The sequence below is a fragment of the Rhyacophila brunnea genome, unplaced genomic scaffold (genome assembly GCF_057557595.1).
Source record: "Rhyacophila brunnea isolate RB1 unplaced genomic scaffold, BYU_Rbru_1.0 scaffold_12, whole genome shotgun sequence".
In the NCBI taxonomy this organism is placed as follows: Eukaryota; Metazoa; Arthropoda; class Insecta; order Trichoptera; family Rhyacophilidae; genus Rhyacophila; species Rhyacophila brunnea.
Window position 1 is genome coordinate 18,714,426 of NW_028232774.1, and position 21,096 is coordinate 18,735,521.

Below are 21,096 nucleotides of genomic sequence, written 5' to 3' on the forward strand. Positions count from 1 at the left end.
ATCGAATTTAATAAAATTTTAGAAGCTGATTATGTAGTCTATATAATATTACAAAAAAAAATAAAGCGATATTCGATTTAATGTCTGTGAAATGCTTTTTAATTTTTAATAAAATCGGAATTGAGTGAATCTCAAAACATCATTAAGCATGTTGAATCGACAGTGCAGTGATGCGCAAAAAACATTTACTTCTTCTGGCTGTTTTTATACAAATTCTTCAGATGACCCAGCTATCTCTTCATCATTTGGGAAGTCTGATTGGAAGGTGACAGCCAGCGGATCTGTCGTGTAATATGGTGTGTTGAATACTAGTTTCGTCTATCCTTCCACATGTTCAATTTCATAATTTTCTTCTTTTTATTCACTATCTGACCACATCACCAACTTCCAAATAATATCTTGTACTCTTCTAAACAACTTTAGATGGCTGCAGCTATATTTAATTGCCATTTTATTTCACTATTTTGGTAATTAAGGAGATCTACTCCCAGGTGTTCAAATTCCATGACCAGGTCCATAGGTTTATTATTGTATTATATCACAAATTTACGATGGATTAATATTTTTTTTTTTTAATTTTAAATGTATCAAAATGTTTATTACATACCTACCTTTATATAGCAGTTATTCATACATGATTATGGTCCACTTTAAAAAATTGGCTCTACACAACCCCATAAATTTTCATATGGGTAAGTACCTACAAGTTTCTTTAGGTTTTTGATTTAGCATTCCATGATTATTTTAATAACTACGTAATAAAATTTTGTCAGCGTATGAATCGTGGATACTTTAATTACTAACAATTTACTTATACCATAAGGCTTATGCCATAAGACCATAAGGTATAGAAGCGTCGCAAACGGAAACTACTTTATTGGAATTGGATATAATATAGAGTTTTGTCTTCTGTACTTATCTTTTTAACAATATTATAATATTTTATAAAGAAATATTAATTTGGCATTTATGAACTATGTTGTAGTAACTTAAAAGATGGTATTATTATTAAATGTAGTCGACAATACCCAAATTAACTAATATTATTATATAATTATGTTTTTGTTAAAAAAAGCGTATGTAGCAAAACTTAGCCCGTGGGTGACGTTTCGGAAACGTTTCATAACACATCTTCAGGTGTAGGCACGATTCGGGAAAAGTATAACGGTAAACAGCATTATAAGTGTTCGAATAAGTATACCATTTCGAAAATGCCCCGAGTGATAACGAAATAATATTAAGAATATTTAAATTACTACAATTTGGAAACATTTAAATTCGTGTATTTTTGACGATGGTTGTAATTAGCTGAGACACCTACTTACCGACATACCAAAGAAATGCCGTTCTGGCTCACTGAATAAAATGACAGTTCGGTATACCCAGTGACGTGCTTAGAAAAAATACTTCCCCTAATCAGGTTTGAAATTCTGCACTCTATCCTGTTATTAAAACTACTTTCAAGTCAATAAATATAAGAATTTCATTGTGGAAATTCATGACATATTATTCCCCGCATCTGTCAAAAATTGCAAACTCCACGAAACATCACATGGATAGAAGTTAACTCCTGCTATGTGGAGTGAAGAAAACTCCAATAAGGAGAATTAAATTATTGTTTTAATTACTAACGCGTAAAAGGTATTGAGTTAGATCTGTCAGATTCCCAACCTTTTTTTGAGTAGGAGGAACATCGAAATATTTTGTAAACCACTATCACAAAATGATAAACAATTTTCTTTTACGCCTTTCTTACGAATTAAAATATATATTTAAATAATAAAAACAGTACAAAAACAACCGTCACACGAATATTTAAATAAGTTAAATTAAAAAAAAAACTTACTTATTCAATATTTATAATAATTACAAGATAAAAAGAACTTATACAACGTTTTTAAATTTTCTGTTGAATCATATAAACTTGACTTGACTAGCTTAAACGATCAAAAAACATGTATTTGATAGAAATAATACTGAAATGTCATTTTGACACTCATATTGATTTACATAGTAATGCACCTATATATTAATAATTTAGTTGTTAATAGTGGATTGGATTACGGATTTCTTCCGAAATAACTTTTCATACAAAACAGAATTAACTGAAAATGAATTTAATTCTACTTACAGATGGCTAAAAGTATTTAAAAAATGCATTGGCATCGTGTTATGATATATTCTAAAAGTTTCAAATGTATTGCTAGTCGGGAAGTTAGTTAAAAATCGATTGCAAAATTTCTACCCGACTAACAACCACCGAACAAATAAGAATACGACCTAATAAAAACGTTGTAATAAAATATGTTTTAACCAATTATCATTTACTCTTTAGATAAAATGGAACTTCACCTCGAGATCGCAGAACCTTGATTGGGAATCACCGGGCTATACACTCAGGTTGACAACAAAATTTATATAATATAACATCTGTTGGATGTTGATATGCATTGAAAATAGGGTCTTAGATCAAGTAACTATACACAACCAATTAATGACAACTGTTAGTAAAGTTCTTAAAATAAATTTATAATGAACAATAAGAAATCATTGTGTTTTTGAGAAATTTCAATTAATGTTCAATTTCACCAACAGGAGTGCCCAATCCGTGGCCTGCGGGGCGCAAGTAACGTGGTCCAAATAATCGAACAGTGAAAAATAAGCCTCCGTCCTTTATTCAAGAGGACAGTTCTTTATTTGAGCATAGTGTCTTTTATTCTAAAAACCGAGTTTAGTCTTTTATTTTTAATATTATCCTTTATCCCAAACAAGCCGTATTGAGGAATATTTTTTTGAAAAAATACTTAACCAAAAAAAGACTATCGAATATTTTTTTTTATTTTCAGTTTAAATACCTGATGTTCAAGTTTTTTTAAAACGATGTCAAATGAAATATAAAATTTGCGTTGAAATATTAAAAAAATAAAGTGGTAATCTCATGTCTTATACTAACTTTACGAAAGTAATATTTAACTTTTTATATACCCAACTCTTTTGTTTTTTGATTCATTTAGTAATAAAATTGAGTCAATAGTAAATGAAATATGACATGGCAACACTGTCAACACTGTCAACACGTATCTCTGTGACAAAACTTTTCTTTTGTTTGATCAAAAACTTTATTGTAAATTTCAAATAGATTGCTAAAAAACTTTATGTTTGCACTAAAAATAATAATAATTATAATGAAGAGTTGTCAAAGCACGAAAATATCATAATGATTGCTTATCTTTTTTAAATTCATACATTTGTGTCAGCCGCAGATTGCGGCAATTCGACAGTCGTAATATGATAATAAAACATAGGATTGGTGTGTCCCATGGGTGACAGGTGGTGAGCAGGTATGCGTTGCTTAGAGACGGAAAATGATAGAAATCTGCAAATGAAAGAACAAATACGATAATTACGACCTTTGAAAGCTACGAAGCGGACGATGCGGTCGCTTCGTTAGAAAGTACCGACACCTTAGTTTAAAAATAGGAAGGGGGCCTCCAAACTTTTCAGTGTCTGAAACCTTCATATACCTAAAACCTCCACTGTGTGAGAATATGTTTCGTGGAAATGATTGTAGAGGGTGTGAATGTAAAATATTTTCAAGATTTTTGTATTATTTGTTTAATATAGCCGAAAATAAAGAGGTATTAACATAGGTAGGAAGATACTTGAAAATGAAAGAAGACGGCATTCTAGGTCTACCTAGGGACGTCACTGGGTGGTCGCATGCGACATAAACATTGAATTCATGATGAGATGAACTTTTTCCATCATAAGATTGAAACAATCCTCACAGTTTCAAAGTAAAGATATCCTTCCATAGAATGCAGCCGCGTGTAGTTACTTATCATGGCGAGTTTTGCATAAGTAATTTATTTAGCCAAAGTGCGCGCGCACTTTCGAAAAGGTCGAGTCGTGATCTGCGCGCGTGCTCGTCCGCCCGCCAGACTGCCACTTACCTCGTTAAACCATTGCAGAACGCAGACCATCGACCACCGATCATTTGTTTCCCTCACAATAATACCACGGAGCACGGTAGGTACTAACTCTTGGGTTTGCTTGCGATAGACATTACAGTCTTTGAGCTCTACTATGAACTATAGTGAATTTCGTATTCGATTTTTGGGTTTTTGCGATGTGTTTTTCATCATTCGTTTCTCAACGTTTCAGAATCGTTGCAGACCATAATTAAACCCGGTCACACATACAAAATTGCCATAAATAAAAACAGCCGGCAATATTGTAACTCTCTCCCGTTCGCACAGGTCAAACCATGCCGGGACAGTAACTTCACGCTAGCAGAAACGAATGAAAAATCATCGAAGCAATATTTTGCTATTTTTCCTGCGGCCCTTATCTAGTGAAATTGGTTACACGCGACAAGCAGATTTTTTTATACGGGTGGGAATTAATCGCACATTGCATTAATCAAAATTCAAAAAAAAAAAAAACTTTAACACTTGAAAAGTAGTTTTCACATAATTATATCGAATGATTTCACGAATAAATAGATGAAATCACATAAAATAGTTTGTTTCACAAAACAAAAATCATACATCACTCATTGTAAATATAAGTTCACTGAATTTTGACAACTACACACATTGGTAAAATTGTTTTCACCGATAAATTATATATCGCACAAAGAAAAGGTAGAATAACACAAATGTTAAAGTAATAATTGTAGCGGCAATACAATTTATTGGATGGCAATCGCAAAAATGATGCTTAGGTGTCAATCAATATAAGTAATGTTTAACGTAGTAATATAAATATGTATATATTTGTGCAGCTATCGTTCATATATTATTTGATGTAAATCTACAACCAAATTACACCACTTAGGTATATATTTTTCGGTTCATCGATATAAGTTTTGGTAAATGTGCCGCAGATGCCGTCATGAGATTTTATAACTTTCTTTTTAGACCAAACCAAACCTAACCTACCCCAACCTAATATTACCTAATATAATATTAGTTTGTGATCATGATGCCTAACAATGCAATTTATTATAATTGTCTACATGGAATAAACTGTTTTCGTAAAAAAAAAATCATAAAAGCTCATGACGGCATCTGCGGCACAATTAGTAAGTACCTAAAGCTAATTACCGTCACTTTTTAAATATGTACTTATAGTATTATTTGAATCTGAAAGTAGGTACCTAATAAATACTTATGTTTTGCCAAAATATTGTTTAAAATCATTAAACCTATTTTTCTTAGTGTTTGTATTCATTTACGATTAATTAGTGACAATAGTATATTGATACGTAAAGACTACTTAGTGCAAATCATTTGACAGTTGTAGTTGATTTGTGGATATCATCCATTTCCGATGTGACGAACATCATTCTTTTTAAATGTTGTCAGCGCTTTGTGAAATCAGTCTATTCAATTGTGCGAATATATATTCCCCTTTTTATACTTACCACAAATATCACGCCACCACTATTTACAGCAGTATATTAAGTTACACGTGTTTTGTGAATGGCAACAAAATCACACCGATAAGTCGGATGATTTAGATATGCGACCGGAATTAGGTTATATTGTATAGGTGTGTGTCGAAAAGGGATATGTTTAGCTAAGAGCAAAAAAGGGGGACTATTAAAACTAAAATAGCTATTGTCTAAAAACTCACTTATGGAATTTAATACATTAATAATACTTTCTGTTGTATCTCAAGTACAACGTGTTTAACCAATGTGTGTTACCACTGCTCATGTATGCATTGATGTATCTTACGGGTATACCATTAAGTAAGATAGGTACATCGGTAGAGGTCGTCTTACAGATGAAGTGGCAATTGATTGGAATGTCGCTCAGCTAATGTACAGCCACTGGACAACAACGACGTCATACAGTGGTATCCAAAAGACATTTACCATAGGGAGCCCTTAAAATCCGTCGTATCGACGAATCCATAAAGTTCGCTGAATAAACGTTACAGCAAAGAACTAAAGACCGATAACAGTGGAGTAAGCTAGGGGAGGCCAGCAGTGGATCAATCCCGGTTGATGATGCTGACATTGATTATTGACATAAAAGAGTGTTAAGTAAAACAATTATGTTAATTATACTATTTCTATAAGTATATATTTAATTCATATATAGTTAAGGCCATGCATTAGTTGAGGCACGGTCTAAAAAGATCGTTGCTAGGCGATGTGCGGATTGCGGGTCGCGGGTGCAAAAGACGCCTGTCAAACGAAATATTATTTCTCATATAAATCCAACATACGTCCATTTTACGTTCTGTTTATTATTCTATTAGTAACAATAATAATATATTCATTGACATGTTTTCTTTTTAAAGTAAATGGGTAACGTTTTTAGTCATCTTTACACGATTTTAGAATTAATTGGCCCGTCGCCATCACGCAGCAAAGTGACGTATGTCTGACTCAACGTTCTCTCTATGAATGCGAAGCGAGTACAAAATTTCGTCGCGCGTACAGTTGAGAATTATTTGGCGTTTCACTGATGCGTCACCTTAAGCGATGCAACAAAACGAAATGGTAGATTGACTGCAAATCGACGTATCGCGACGGCTCGATGCCCGGGGGCCATGTCCAAGCATCATCTCCGACCAGGTAAATTACTTGTCTTGTATTATGTACCGGAATGTGCTTTATTTATTCGCCTGTCTATTGTTTTATAGAGCACTAAAATTTAACAATGTTTTTTTTGTGCAAAACAAACATTCAAGAACTTTTCCCCATTTTCAATAGATGCGATATTTACCTTGTTGTAAAAAGTCAATTTCAATGTTTGAAATCAGGCTTCGACTTTCAGTGAATTTGAGTTAAGTAGAGAGATAAGTAGGTATCTCACAATAAATACTACATTTATATAAAATACATATCTACATACTTTCGGTAGAAATTTTTGGTAAATACTGACCAAGAAAATGAAAACAATTATTTTATTTAATGGTGTTAAATGTCAATTCTCGGTGAAAGATAAAGACATTATATTAATTAAATAAAATGTCGCACTAACGCTGTCTGCGGCAGTATATTAAGTTACATGCGTTTTGTGAATGACAAATCACTATCATGCGGCCGAGACAAGTTTCTATGTGCGACCGGACTAAAGTTATACTGCAACTTTAGGACAATAAACAATACCTAACATAATAAAAATATTGATGTGGGTTTAAGACTAATAAGATCTAAGAAATAACAGTGTTAACTGATTGTTTTTAATTTTTTTTAATATTAATGATTTTGTCGAATCTCGCACGGTAAATCGAAGACATTTTTCATTATATAGTTTTTGAGTTATTGAGTTTTGATAGTACTTTCTGTGTGGAAAAAATAACATTTGTATAATCATTCGTTACAATATTGCAGTACAAAGAGATTAAGACAACCGTTTTTCATAATAATAGTGTGCTTTCCATGAACCTTCTATTAAAAACTAGTTATGCACTACGCAGATAACATTCGTAAAAATATTGATAATATTAAACGTTTCTCGGCGCTTTGGCTTTGCGTCAAAATCTTTATCTTAATTTGAATTATTTGAACAGGTGATAGTGAGCGTCCAATGTTAATAAAACATGATGACCAATGTTTATTTATTCGTATAAGTATACATTATTTAGTTCTTCTTCTTATTGTGCCATCCCCTAGCGGAAGTCGGCCACCATCAAGGCGATCTTATCTTTGTCGTCTGCTACCCGGAACAGTTCAGTGGAGCTGCACTCGTACCAATCACGGAGGTTCTTAAGCCACGAAATGTGGCGCCGTCCTCTGCTACGCTTCCCATTGATCTTTCATTGAATGACAAGTTGGGGAATGCTGTATTTTTGTCCTCTCATAATGTGGCCGAGGTAATGTAGTATTATTTAGTTGAACAAATGTAATAATTAATGCAGTCGCTAACTAACGGAATCGCCGAAGAGAAAAATTAAATATATACTTAGTACAAGAAATGAAGTTTTCAGAATGTATTTCTATAAGAATAAATAGCTTGAAAATTTGTTATGAATGAAAAAAAACTAATAATTTACATTAATTTACTAACATCGCCAGTTTTATGAATCATTGTTTAGGTAGAGTAACAACTTTCTACCCTTAAAAAGTCTACGGATTGAGAATAGAAGAAACGGAGACTGGATTTAATTAAAGTCTTTTCTGCGGAATGAATCATTTATTTTTATTTTTCCTTTTTTCCTGAGCTCTCATTCCCTTTGTGACGTCGCCCCTGTTATTCGTCTTCAAGAATATATTTTTCTTGAAACAACCACTTCACAGTGAAATAATTATTATACCGGAAACGAATAATGTTATGTTATAGTGGACAATATTAGCAGTCGTCAGTGATGTCTCGTGGGGGTAGTGGCAAAGGGTGATTTTTGGAAAGAGGTAGGATATGGAGATCTGAGAAAAAGAGCACAATTGACAGGTATAAGAAATAAGTAGATAATACGATATTACTACTGATGAATAGTTAAACACTAATTAAATGACTCACTGACTACAAAATTGAGCGATGAGTTTAAATTACGTATTTTTCAAAACATTTATACACATAAAAAATCGTTAGATAAAATTTATATTTATTTTTAAAAACAATCTAGATACTTACATATATCTAAAATGCCATAGATTAAAAAAAATATCTAATTGTTAATTATTTTGGACAAAGTGCAGTGCAAAGATTTTAGGCTCTGCGATAGGACCCTACCATATTTCATACAATTCGACAGACTGACTGAGGTTACGTGACATAAAGTCCACACGAAAAAATATCACAATTCCTTGACAAGTAATCCGACATTTATTTACGCCTAGACAGATGCCACGCTGTGGTACATTTTTAAGCTTTTGCATATTGTTTTATAATGTGTATAATATATTCATAATATATAGGTATACATCATACGACATCACTGTCGTTGGCAAATTAAATTATTTTTATAGAATATAAAATAATCAAGTGATTATATAAATATGTCGATATGCAAAAATATTTTTCTTAAGAAGGTAGGCATTTAAATAATCGCCTAGTATGGAATATTTGCCACTGCTTGGGGTGGGGTTAGGCAGATCATACATTGCTTAGAGGCGTAAATGTATGATGTTGGCGTATTTTTTTAGCAAATAAGAATAGTATTCTACCAAATTTTTAAGTTGTATAATAATCATCATCATCTCCCTCCACTATGCTCAGTCCCTAGTTCTGCGCTGTCACGTGCATTCCCCGAATGGTATTTCCAAATTATGCACATTTCCATGCCACTTTGCGCTACTCGCAATTATTGGATTTATCTTGCCGGCTCGCACATCAATCGTCCGTCTGTAACGTGTCGAATACGTCGGTGTGACGTCATCATTATTCACAAAACACACGTTGCTAAATGGAGCTATAGATAATTATACAGTTATAGTGGTTTTGATTGCTGGAATTGAAACAGGTATTACAGCAAACAATAAAGTCGCGAATCGTCTACGGTGGCACAATATGATGATTTTTCTATACGTTGCTTGACCCTTGATAAAAAAATCTGTCGTAGTATACTTAAAAACCACAGGCGTCTCATCCGTGAGTACCAGGGGTCTGAGTGTTTAATGATTAGGTCACTGCTACTCCTAATACAGTTTTACTACTAGTACACTAATATCACTGTACGATTAGGCCTAATACTAAATATTTTTTCCTTTGAAAACCAGATTACAATCGCCAACCCGCCCAACTAGATGTTCGGCAAAACCATGACCGTCTATAGTCAGGCTTCTTCTTCTTCTTCTTCGATGGCGCTACAGCTCAAGTCGAGTCTTGGCCTCCTATAGTCAGGCTACCACCATATATTTTCTATAAAAAAAATCTACATTGCGTTTTCAATATAAACAATAACTAGCACTACGGTTGAAATTCACAATGTCATGCGGAGGCCTGATTATAGAGTGCCCTGAGAAAAACAATGCAGCTCTTGCTTTTCAACCGATTTTGATTACCTACTTAATATAAAAAAATACAAACGGAACGTCACTGACAAATAAATTTCACTTGTTGATCTTTATCTAGAATCTAATATCTTATTTTGTATCCGCCGTTTGATCCTCGATTTCCTATTCTTTTGCAAAAAAAACCCTCTTCTTTCAAAGTCAAATCTTGAGCACCCTTAAAAATACACAAAAGATGTTATTTTTAGCCGGCACTGCTTTGTGTTTCTGAAACAATAGCCGTTAGATAATAATACAATTCATCGCAAAGCAGCTTTTTAAATAATCAATAATTGGAATAATATTGTTATACCCAAAATATCATAGTAAGTAGGTATGTAGGCAGTAAAGCTCCTTATTTAATTTTAGAAAAGTAAACACTGAGGAAACTTACATTATTCGGAACTACGTCAGAAACCAGGAACATCCAATGGATGTAGGCTATGCGTTGCATAGTAGCGACACATTATAAAGGTGACGAATGATGGAATGAATACAAATATAAAAACCTTTGAAAGCAGTAGAGATTCTCTATGAAGTAGAGTAGACAATACTGTCACTTCATACGAAAGGCATCTCAGTTTAAAAAATAGTCGAATCATAAAAAATCCTAACATAACTGTTATCGTATTGTAATACATGTTGTAATGGCGGTTTATCGCACAGGCAACATTTTCACAAGGGTGAAACCACACACTGTTTGAGAGTAGCTTTTATGAAAATGCTTTAATAGTATATATATTATGTATATGCCAATTTAAAGATTTTTTGTGAATTTGTCTATGTAATATGCCCGAAAATAAATAATAAAATAGGTGAATAGGTAAAGGCAGGACAGATTCCCCTGGAACTGTGGCCAAGACTAAATCACTTTGCAATGATGTTAGTGTTATTTAAAAGTAACAATACCAACACTTAAATGAGTGGCCTGCACTGACTGAAGAATCTGACACCATTCTACCTAACGAATTTGCAGACAATTTGAAACTAAACATGAAAGGTACTTTGATAAGTGACGTCACTGTCAGAAACATACATTTTGTCCTACTATTATACATATTTATTTAGTAAGTGCAAGTACGTTATGACAAAAATTTGGAGGGATCCTGACGCTGGCTAGCAATTAAGGTACGTACGTACTTATTATTGAGGTACCTTGATTCAAACCATAACACTGAGTCGCCAACATTAGTTAAATATGATAAGTGCTACATTTGCATGAGTTTTAGATATTTTCGTCGTGATTAGGTACAATTCAGGTGGCTAAATTAGAAAATCACACTGGTCTAAATCCAATGGATGTAGGTTCGAGTCCTGACAGTCACCTTAATAATTATTTAATAATACCACGTTGCAGAACGCCTAATTTTAATTAATTAACATAAAGTTATTTTTTAATAACATAGTTAACTGATCGTTTTATTCTGAACATACAATTTTTTCGTATATTTTCACATGTTATCAACAAAAAACTAAACTTTCATACCTTCTTCGAGATATTCCCGTATATTCTTTATCAGCTATAGATAAATAGGTATTAAAAATGATAATTTTAAATGACTTAAAGTATAGGGTGTTAATAAAATGTGCCACTCCCACGTGTCCCTGGCGGCTGTGAGGACCGCTAAAAAATATCATTCATACGGTGTTAAGAAAATTTCTATATTAAATTTATTAATAAGATTATTTTTAAAAAACTAGCTAAATATTTTGATCAAATTTTAAGTAAAAACGTGAAATTTAGAATCGAGAGCACTGTTTAAGTATAAGACAGGAATCATGGCCAGATTTAAGCAGCTTAGTCTTTCAGTACCTGCTATGTTTTAAAATGATACTTCCGTATGCCTCCGTATTGTTTTGTTTCCTTCTACTGACGTGTACGAGTACCTATTACACTATAAATTAAATAACATTTATTATTTATTGTAATAAAATTGCATAATGCAAAGCCTGTACTGTACAGACTAAAAATATATATTACTGATTATTCTAAGTAGGTATGCTTAATGTTTTACATATTAATATGTTGTAATAAATATAATAATTAATTATTTAATTTTTATCTGTTCGGACATCAATCTTAAATTGGAAAAAGTTATATAAAATCGTTATGTTATTCACGCAAAACCAAGTTTGATCCATCGAGTATTAAGATTTGATTCAGTCATTGAAAACAAAAAAAATCTTTAGATATCCTTCATTTAATTTTGACGTTATCCAACCACGATAACTTTGTACCTTTAAAAACTTCCTCGAATTATTGGTTTCGCATATCATATGACAGCCAAGTTAACATACGACCCCTCGCCATATTCGATAAATAGCTATTTTTATTATTCAGGAAACACACAAAAATAATTATAAAATAAAATTCTGCACGTAGAATGTAGATTATCATTTAATGATATCAATCATCATAATATCACATCAACCACATATTTTAAAATGTTATACCTACAGTGTAATAGCACCGCAGGCGTCTTTTTCACTATCGCAGAAAATTCATTACGTGTGTTAACTCGTTGGCCCGCCACGTCGGGCCCCCAGGTTAGAGCCCTGTCTCCCATGGGGGTCATGAAAAATGAGACTTAGATGGGGTTCAATCATTTAAATGGTCATATTTTTGCGCATTTTTTAATACAAATGACATAGGTAATCAAAATTAATTATCGTGCAAAAATGAACTGTATAAAATAAATGAGGGTGTTATTTTTTCTTTTTTGGCGACCGTTAGGGACTTTGGGTGGTAGATTCATAGTTTTGGTTATTTGATAGCAGGTGAGCGAGTTTAGAGTCAGTCTGTGCGGTCGAATTAGACCCTATTCGACGCGGCGTGGATCCGCCTCTGGCGACAGACCCAAGTGACTTAATAAAATGATATTTCACCCAAACTAGAAACAAATCATAGCCTACGTGTTTGCGGTCGATAATAACCAGCCAAGTTTAACGACAAAATATTGCTCTTGTACATTATAGATCTTATGCGATAAAAAAGCGGTAAAAAATAATTTAATAAAAAAAATAAAGCGTGCGGTCCAGTTTGTAACACAGGTATTGAAAAACATCGTTGGTATCGCCCTATTATCTTTCGCGATCCATTTTTTTGTAATAAGATTTTTAAACAATATTTTTAATTTCAATATCATAGTATAAGGTTGATGAATATCTATTAGAAAAAAGATTTATTTTTTACTCACATACAATATAAGAAATTACAACTTACTGAAAAATTACATACTAAATATATTTTATAACGTCCTACATATTATTATTATCAGTGGTGAAATGTGCTTGTTGAATGAAAATTTGTATGATGTGGTAGATAACTGAAAAAAGGTCACAGGACAGTTATATTTACGTTACTAGAAATTGAATTTTGTTTCATATTATTTATTTTCTTTTTTATAAAAAGTATTTCACTAAAAAAAGACAATGTGGAATAATATATAAATTTCACAATAAAAGTTATGCCCGACGGGGAATTGAATTTGTGCTAAAAATCTATTAGTCGGGCCTTTTATCCAGTAGGCTTTTGGAAACTGAGATCACTGTGCGTAACATAACACGATCATTACACAATATTCGTGAAGGCAGGTAGGTATTGTCGTTGAAAGCATGGGTCGTTTCATATAATGAAGAGATCTCAAGGACAAAAAATATTATAAATATTACATGTAAAAAACTTTGAATTATATAAGTTTATATATGCATATTGTGTTAGTTGAAGATTCGATAGACTTAAATACAGTTTAGGTGGAGTAGGAGGGGTAGCACCTTTACTAATCAATTAGTTACTGGTCCTCACTACTCTTCAGGAAAAGGTGATGCGAATATAGATCTAAATTCCTTTAGATCCTTAGCCTATCCCTTTTCAAGACTGTCCGCGTGTGGCACAGTTACCACATCCTTCACGAGGTGACCCTGTTAAAGAAAACAAAATACGGCGGATCTAGACTGGAAAGTCGATAAATATTCCTCCAGAAGGAACGGGAAAACCACTGGAGTATTTTTTTCCCAGGAAAATGAATATGGCTGATAAATAATATAATATGTGAAGCATACATTCAATACCTAGAGACAGATGACTCTATTAGTATTTTTATTACATTTGAAAATGTATTCAGGTTATTTAAATTCATTTGTCTTAAGAAGGTATTATAATATACATATAATGTCATATTAAATATGTATAGAATATATAAGTATTTATATAATACACACATTAACAATTTAAAGGTATATTTTCAATGGTGTTACAACAAAAAATAATATGAACCAATTGACATGAATATCAAAATATAAATATTGTCTATCATCAAATCTTCTCCTAAATAATTTAGTTTTACAAACAGAAAAAAAAGAAAACCGCCACGCTTATTTCAAATTAGAATACTGATCATTTGGTAGATTAGTATGAAACCATTGCTATAAACGCTTGGATTAAAATGATAGGCGAATTCATACGAAAGGCATCACAAGTAATAATTTTGATTTATTTGAAACCCATAATTTCCACATTATCCTCTATTACAATAAGCATTTGTGTGTATCAGAGATATATGATTTTATTCGTTGATACGAATCTGATGTATGTTATCAGAAGTCATTTTATTAAGGTAATTTTAACCCTTTCAGTAACATGATGAGTATATGCAGACATTATAATATGTATATAGGTATCAGTGGCGAACACTCCATACTAGGCGATTATTTAAAGCCTAGCTTCTTAGGAAAAATATTTTTTAATTGCTTATTGACATATTTATATACTTAATCACTTCATTATTTTATGTTATATAAAAATAATTTATTTTGCCAACGAGAGATGTCGTATATGTAGGAATGTATTACAGTATTACACAGTTTACAAAACAACTGCAAAGGTATTAAAAAATATACACAGCGCGCCGTAAATAAATAATAAACGCCGCGACGTCTCGACGTAAATAAATCTCCGATTATGTGTGAAATAATTCTGATTTTTTTTCGTATGGACTTTACGTCTCGTAACCTCAGCAAATCTGCTGATTTGTACGAAATAAGGTAAGCTCCTATCGCAGAGCCTAAAACATTCGCGCATAATAATGTTGTCACGACTGCGCACTTTGTCCAAAATCATTAATAATTAGATAGTTAAAAAAATTAAATAAGTATGTATAGATTGATTTTATAAATAAAAATAAATTTTATCTAATGATTTTTGATGGGTATACATGTTTTGAAAAATACATAATTTAAACACATCACTCATTTTTATGTCGTCAATGAGTTTTTGAAGTTTCATTGAATTAGTGTGTCGTTGTCATTTACTAGTGTGTACCTATTCATTAGTAGTAAATATCGTACTATTCTCGTAAGTATACCTGACAAGTGTGCTCTTTTTATCAGATCTCCACAGCCTACCTCTTTCCAAAAGTTACACTTTGCCACGGATAGGTATATACAGGGGCGGCTCTACCTTAAGGGACCGAGGGGACGGTCCCCCCCATGATTATATAATCAATATTCAATTAAATATTCATATTACACTTGCCTGCCATAATACATTGATTTTGTTAATTAATTATATATTTTATTGGTACCGTTTGTTTGCCCATCCTTGATTCTCGTTTCTTGGCGCAACCCTGTTAATGCTATCACACTCAGTCTACCTACATAGCAGCTACGTTCCACGATGCTGGCGGGGCACAGAACTTCTAAGAACAGATTTATGAGTTCCTTGAGGCAGGGTTTTGGGAGATGGACCCTTTCAAATGAAAGCAATGTTTATTTTATTATGAGATGCTATATGCGATTGTCAGTTATGATTCTCAAAAATCTGAATCGTGTAACTGTGTGGAACATTAACCACGTCATAATTATGCACGTTCGATGCACGTTTAGCCCTACATGTATTGGTTCAGGGATGCGATTCAAAATACCCAGTCCTGCATAAATGTGAGTACCTAAGTAAGAGTTGACGTATTATTATTATATTTGTCGATCGGGGCATATCCTGTCACACGCCGTTTTAGTTTGTCAGTCAGACGTCGTGATCAACGGACATCTATCTAGTATAAGTTTTAACTTATATTTGTTAATACATACTCTTTATTAATATTCTAAAGTACTATTTGTAGATAATTTTCATCTCACGTTAGTAAAAAAATTTTGATAAAAAATATTAAGTAGGTACCTACTATGATGAATGTGTGGATTATTTATTGAAATATAAGTTCAGTACATTGAAATTTGAAGATAAACTACAAGTGAAACGATTAGGACCTCACCGGTACAGTTCGGTTATGAGGAATACAGTGGCAAACACATTTTGAAAATAGCCGATATACTGGATTATTTGTTGACTTATTAATGATTATTAAATAACATACACGTAATGTTATAATTCAAAATTTAATAAAATTATAATAGGTATACGTTTTGATTGATATTGATTAGGTATATATTTATTAGATATTTCACGCCATCTGACCCCATTTACTAAAATATGCTAGAGCCGCCACTGGGTATATATATATTATATCTAATCATTGAGTTAAAATGCTGTACAGCCATCATTTACCGATACAACAGCTCATATTTTGATACATTTCAATGCATAATATTACAATTTTCCAGGCACGGAGGGTCTGAGTCTTCTAAAATTTTACTGATCAGAATTTTGCGTATAATATTGATTCATTCCAGCGCTCGAAATGGAAGATTTTTCGAGCCGGAACGCTCGATAATTTTCCGAAAATATTTACATGTTAATGTAATAATTATAAATGTATTATATATAACTATACCTGCCAAGCTCAGACGGTCAAATGGAGTAACTTTTACACTAGCTTAGGGCATACTGTTGTCGGCGCCACAGACAAAAATTGATGATTATGCCACGTCATAAATATATTTTTTACTATGATTCTGCAAGTTTCGTATACTTACTTAATTTAAAAAAATATATTAAAAGTGAATTATTTTTAATACTTTTTAAGAATTCATGAACTGGAATGCAATATTTAATTTTTCACGCGACGAAGCAATAATTTCGATAATTTCACAAACAGGAGCTGCGCTTCGTTGCATTCCGGTCCTTTTCGAGCGCTGCTTTATTCTAATAGTAATAATTTTGTTCGTAGTAGGTTAAAAGCAATAGGGGTTCTCTAAATTACAATATATACCTACCTACATTGAAACATGTACATAAAAGTAATGATCCATTAAATTTCTTTTTTTTTCGAGGTTTTTAAGTACAATGTAATTTATATTATTAACGTTTATTGAGATATATTGACCATTGATTCAATTGAAAATAACTTTGTTATTTAGTCTAATTTAAACATTTCAGAGAATGAATGGCTGTGTTTCAAAAATGAAGAGAATCCCTTTCGTTTTTAACTTCGCAATTATGTAAATCGGTAATAAGCATACACAATAAAACAGAGATTTGCTTTATTGTTTCTTAGACGAACTATTATTTTAAAATGTTACCCATGTCAAATGTTGTACAAAAGTGCTGTACTTATTTTTACCTCTAGCACCTGCCACTTTTCCACACCCGTTATACAGGCGTATACCGTAGCGTAACGAACATTAGGCGCCCTTAAAAGTTGTGCTAAAGGCAATGACATTAATATGGACGAATCATCTGGAAAAGAAAATGACACTCACTTTATTGTCGGGTCTGCCGAATGGCATAATCTGTTCTAACGCCATTACAATAAATGTGATATTGCTATAAATTCCTGATGCTTTTTGTTGGGTCTGCCGAATGGTTCGGTTCGAACGGGTTCGCTCAAACGAACATTGACATTAAAAACATTGCTCTAATGCCATTGCAATAAAGGTCATATAGCAATAAATTCCCGATGCGTGATATCGCATAATGGAAATTGCGTAACGTCTACATATACATGCGAATGCGCGAGTTTACTTGCTAGCTACTGTATTGAGTGCGTCGTCCATTAATAATGTCATTGGCTAAAGGTGTCCCATGGGCAACTTACCAAGACCTTGGTTGGCGTACACTAGAGTGTGCGTGAGTCATGTGTTGATATAATATTATATTACGGTAAATCCTCGCTTAGCATAAAATGCCGCAAACTTTTTGAAAGCTGAGAAATTTCCCTCATAGATACCAGTTCGCAATGAAAAGTATTGTACTAATACTGTGGTTATTTTTTAAAAAGTTATAACGTTGTATTGTTTTCATAAAACTATTTATGTTGTTTAAAGTGTTAAAGTAAAAATTGACTTGACCCGACATCGTTAGATTTTAAATTCGACCCGAAAAAACCTTCCTCAATGCCGTACGATATGATTATATGTCTGCTAGTCCACGGCGAACCCTAAACGATAAGTTTAAAGCCTTATTTTGAGACGTTTGAGGTCCACAAATCCGACTATTTCACATCCATTATGCCTGCTAAGCATTTGATCAAATATCATTTTAATTACTATCATCATAATATGTGGTTTTGTGGGAAAAATATTGTGGGCTTGGTTCGGCCACAACGAACTGAAAGTAAAATAATATATAGGTAGATAAATCACGCATATGTATTGTAAAGTGATTTTTCTTACGTTGATTCCTACTATTTATAAATTAATTTTAATAAACTGTATTTTACTTATAACTAATTGAAGTTCCCGACTTTGAACGAGATCGCTTCATTGATTACATTTATCTTATTTAACAAAACAATTTATAATTACATTCTTCAATGTAATAATTACAAGATAAAACGAACATTTTATATACAACGTTTTTAAATTTTCTGTTGAATTATTATGCTCAATATGCTCAAACTTGTACTTGATATGAAGTAAATAAAAAACAAACAAACAAACAAATATAGAATACTATAATATAATGTCATTTTGACATTTCATTTTGATTTCCATCGTAACGCACGTATATATTATTAATTTAGTTGCTAAAACCACCCCCTTAGCAACCAATAATAGTTTTTTTTACTTTTTACGGATTATTCTGAAATAACTTTCCATACAAAACAGAATTAACTGAAAATGAATTCAATTCTGCTTAAAGACGGCTAAAAGTATTAAAATAATGCATTGGCATCGTGTTCTGATATATTCTAAAAGTTTCAAATGTCTAGCTAGTCGGGAAGTTAGTTAAAAATTGATTGCAAGATTTGTACTGGACAAACTACCACCGGACAAACAAGAATACGAGCTAATAAAAACGCATTTTTATGAAAAATTATGTTTCGTTCAGCACGCGTCATTAGCACAATCCGTGCGTCGTATAGTTATGATCTTTTTAGACCATACCTCAGCTGAGGTATAGCCTTGACGATTTCAAACGAATGAGAAAGAACTGAGAGTTTCTGCGTACTATAAAAACCATAGAACTACAGTAGATACCTTGGCCACATGGTGAGAGGACAAAAATACAGCATTACCTAACTTATTATCCAAGAAAATATCAATGGTAAACGTAGTAGAGAACGACACCGCATTTGTTAATGAAATAACCGTCGTGATTGGTACGAATGCAGCTCCACCGAGGACACTCCGATACGGTACTGAAAGTCTCGTGTTATGTAAACTGAGCTTAACCCTTAATAATATCATACAATAGGGTTGAACAACCACTATTACTTACAAAAAACCAATAGACGATATTATGACACTGACAGCTGATAAAAAGTGCCACATTTAAAGCGAGTCGAATTTCCCGCGTTTTTTGCATAGCTCGTAAACGAAATTGCGCGCGAAATTGAAACACAAATTCAAATTGGGAACGCGACATAAAATGGCCGCGGGCGCCATGTCACGATTCGCGAGCGGGCAAAGAGGTAGTTGGTAGTAATTTTAATGGCGTATGAATGATAGCGCTACACATATTTTTTGGATCCGATTTAATGAATATGTTATGTTTATCACCATATAATTCAATAATTGCAATTGTAAAACGCGCCCTAAGTAGGGAATATAACATTATAACATACCATTCACTTTTAGGCCCATAATCAACAGTTTTATGGTGTCATATTATATTTTGTTACATACCTACATAAAGTAATAATTTTAGCGTGAATTCATTTTAGCATATCTGAATGAATTTATGTTATATTTACTTAGGTACCTACGGAAATATGTATAATAAACATTAAAGATTTCACCATTAGGTATATTATATAAAAATATATAAAACTGGTGATGTAGGTACCAGTGGCGAAGGGTGGAGGTAGGTTGTTAAGATCCGACATAAATAGTGCACACTAAACTTCGTCGTTTTTGTTGAATTAAGAATACATATTACAGAGGTGGTGTTGGTTAGTTTTTTTTTTAAATTCATTAAGACCTGCCTACCCGAACCATAATCGACAAAAACTATTCTTATATTCTATAGAATATCTAAAATTGTGTTTTATGGCATAATTTTAGATATTTCAAAGATAAATGAATATTTTTTGACTATTATCTACTATGGCTTGGAATGGGCTGGGTTTAATTGAAATTTAAAAATTAGCAAATACTATCAAATCACTGTTGGCTTAGTTCTTTGAAAACAATTAATACGTTTGACTGATAAATTTTAGTATGCACTATTTATATGACATCTCCACCTTTTGCCACTGTTAGGTACATACTTAATGATACACCTATAAATAATAACAGTTATTAAATGTGAAGATATCATTAATAATTACAAGATAAAAAGAACTTTTTATATACCACGTTTTTAAATTGTCTGTTAAATCATATAAACTTGACAATTCTATGTATTAATAAATAAGTACTTTTTTTGTACTTGATTTAGAAATACTGAATAAATATAGAATACTGAAATGTCATTTTGACATTTCATATTGATTTCTATAGTAACGCACGTATATATTCATAATTTTGTGTCTAGGACCCCCTTAGCAACCAATAATAGTGTTTTACTTTTTACAATTTTTTTCCGAAATAACTTTCCATACAAAACAGAATTAACTGAAAATTATTTCAATTCTGCTCAAAGACGGCTAAAAGTATTAAAATAATGCATTGGCATCGTGTTCTGATATATTCTAAAAGTTTCAAATGTCTAGCTAGTCGGGAAGTTAGTTAAAAATCTTCAATCGTCCAATACAAATCTTGGACAAACAAGAAAAAATTTGTAGTGGACATACAAGAGTACGAGC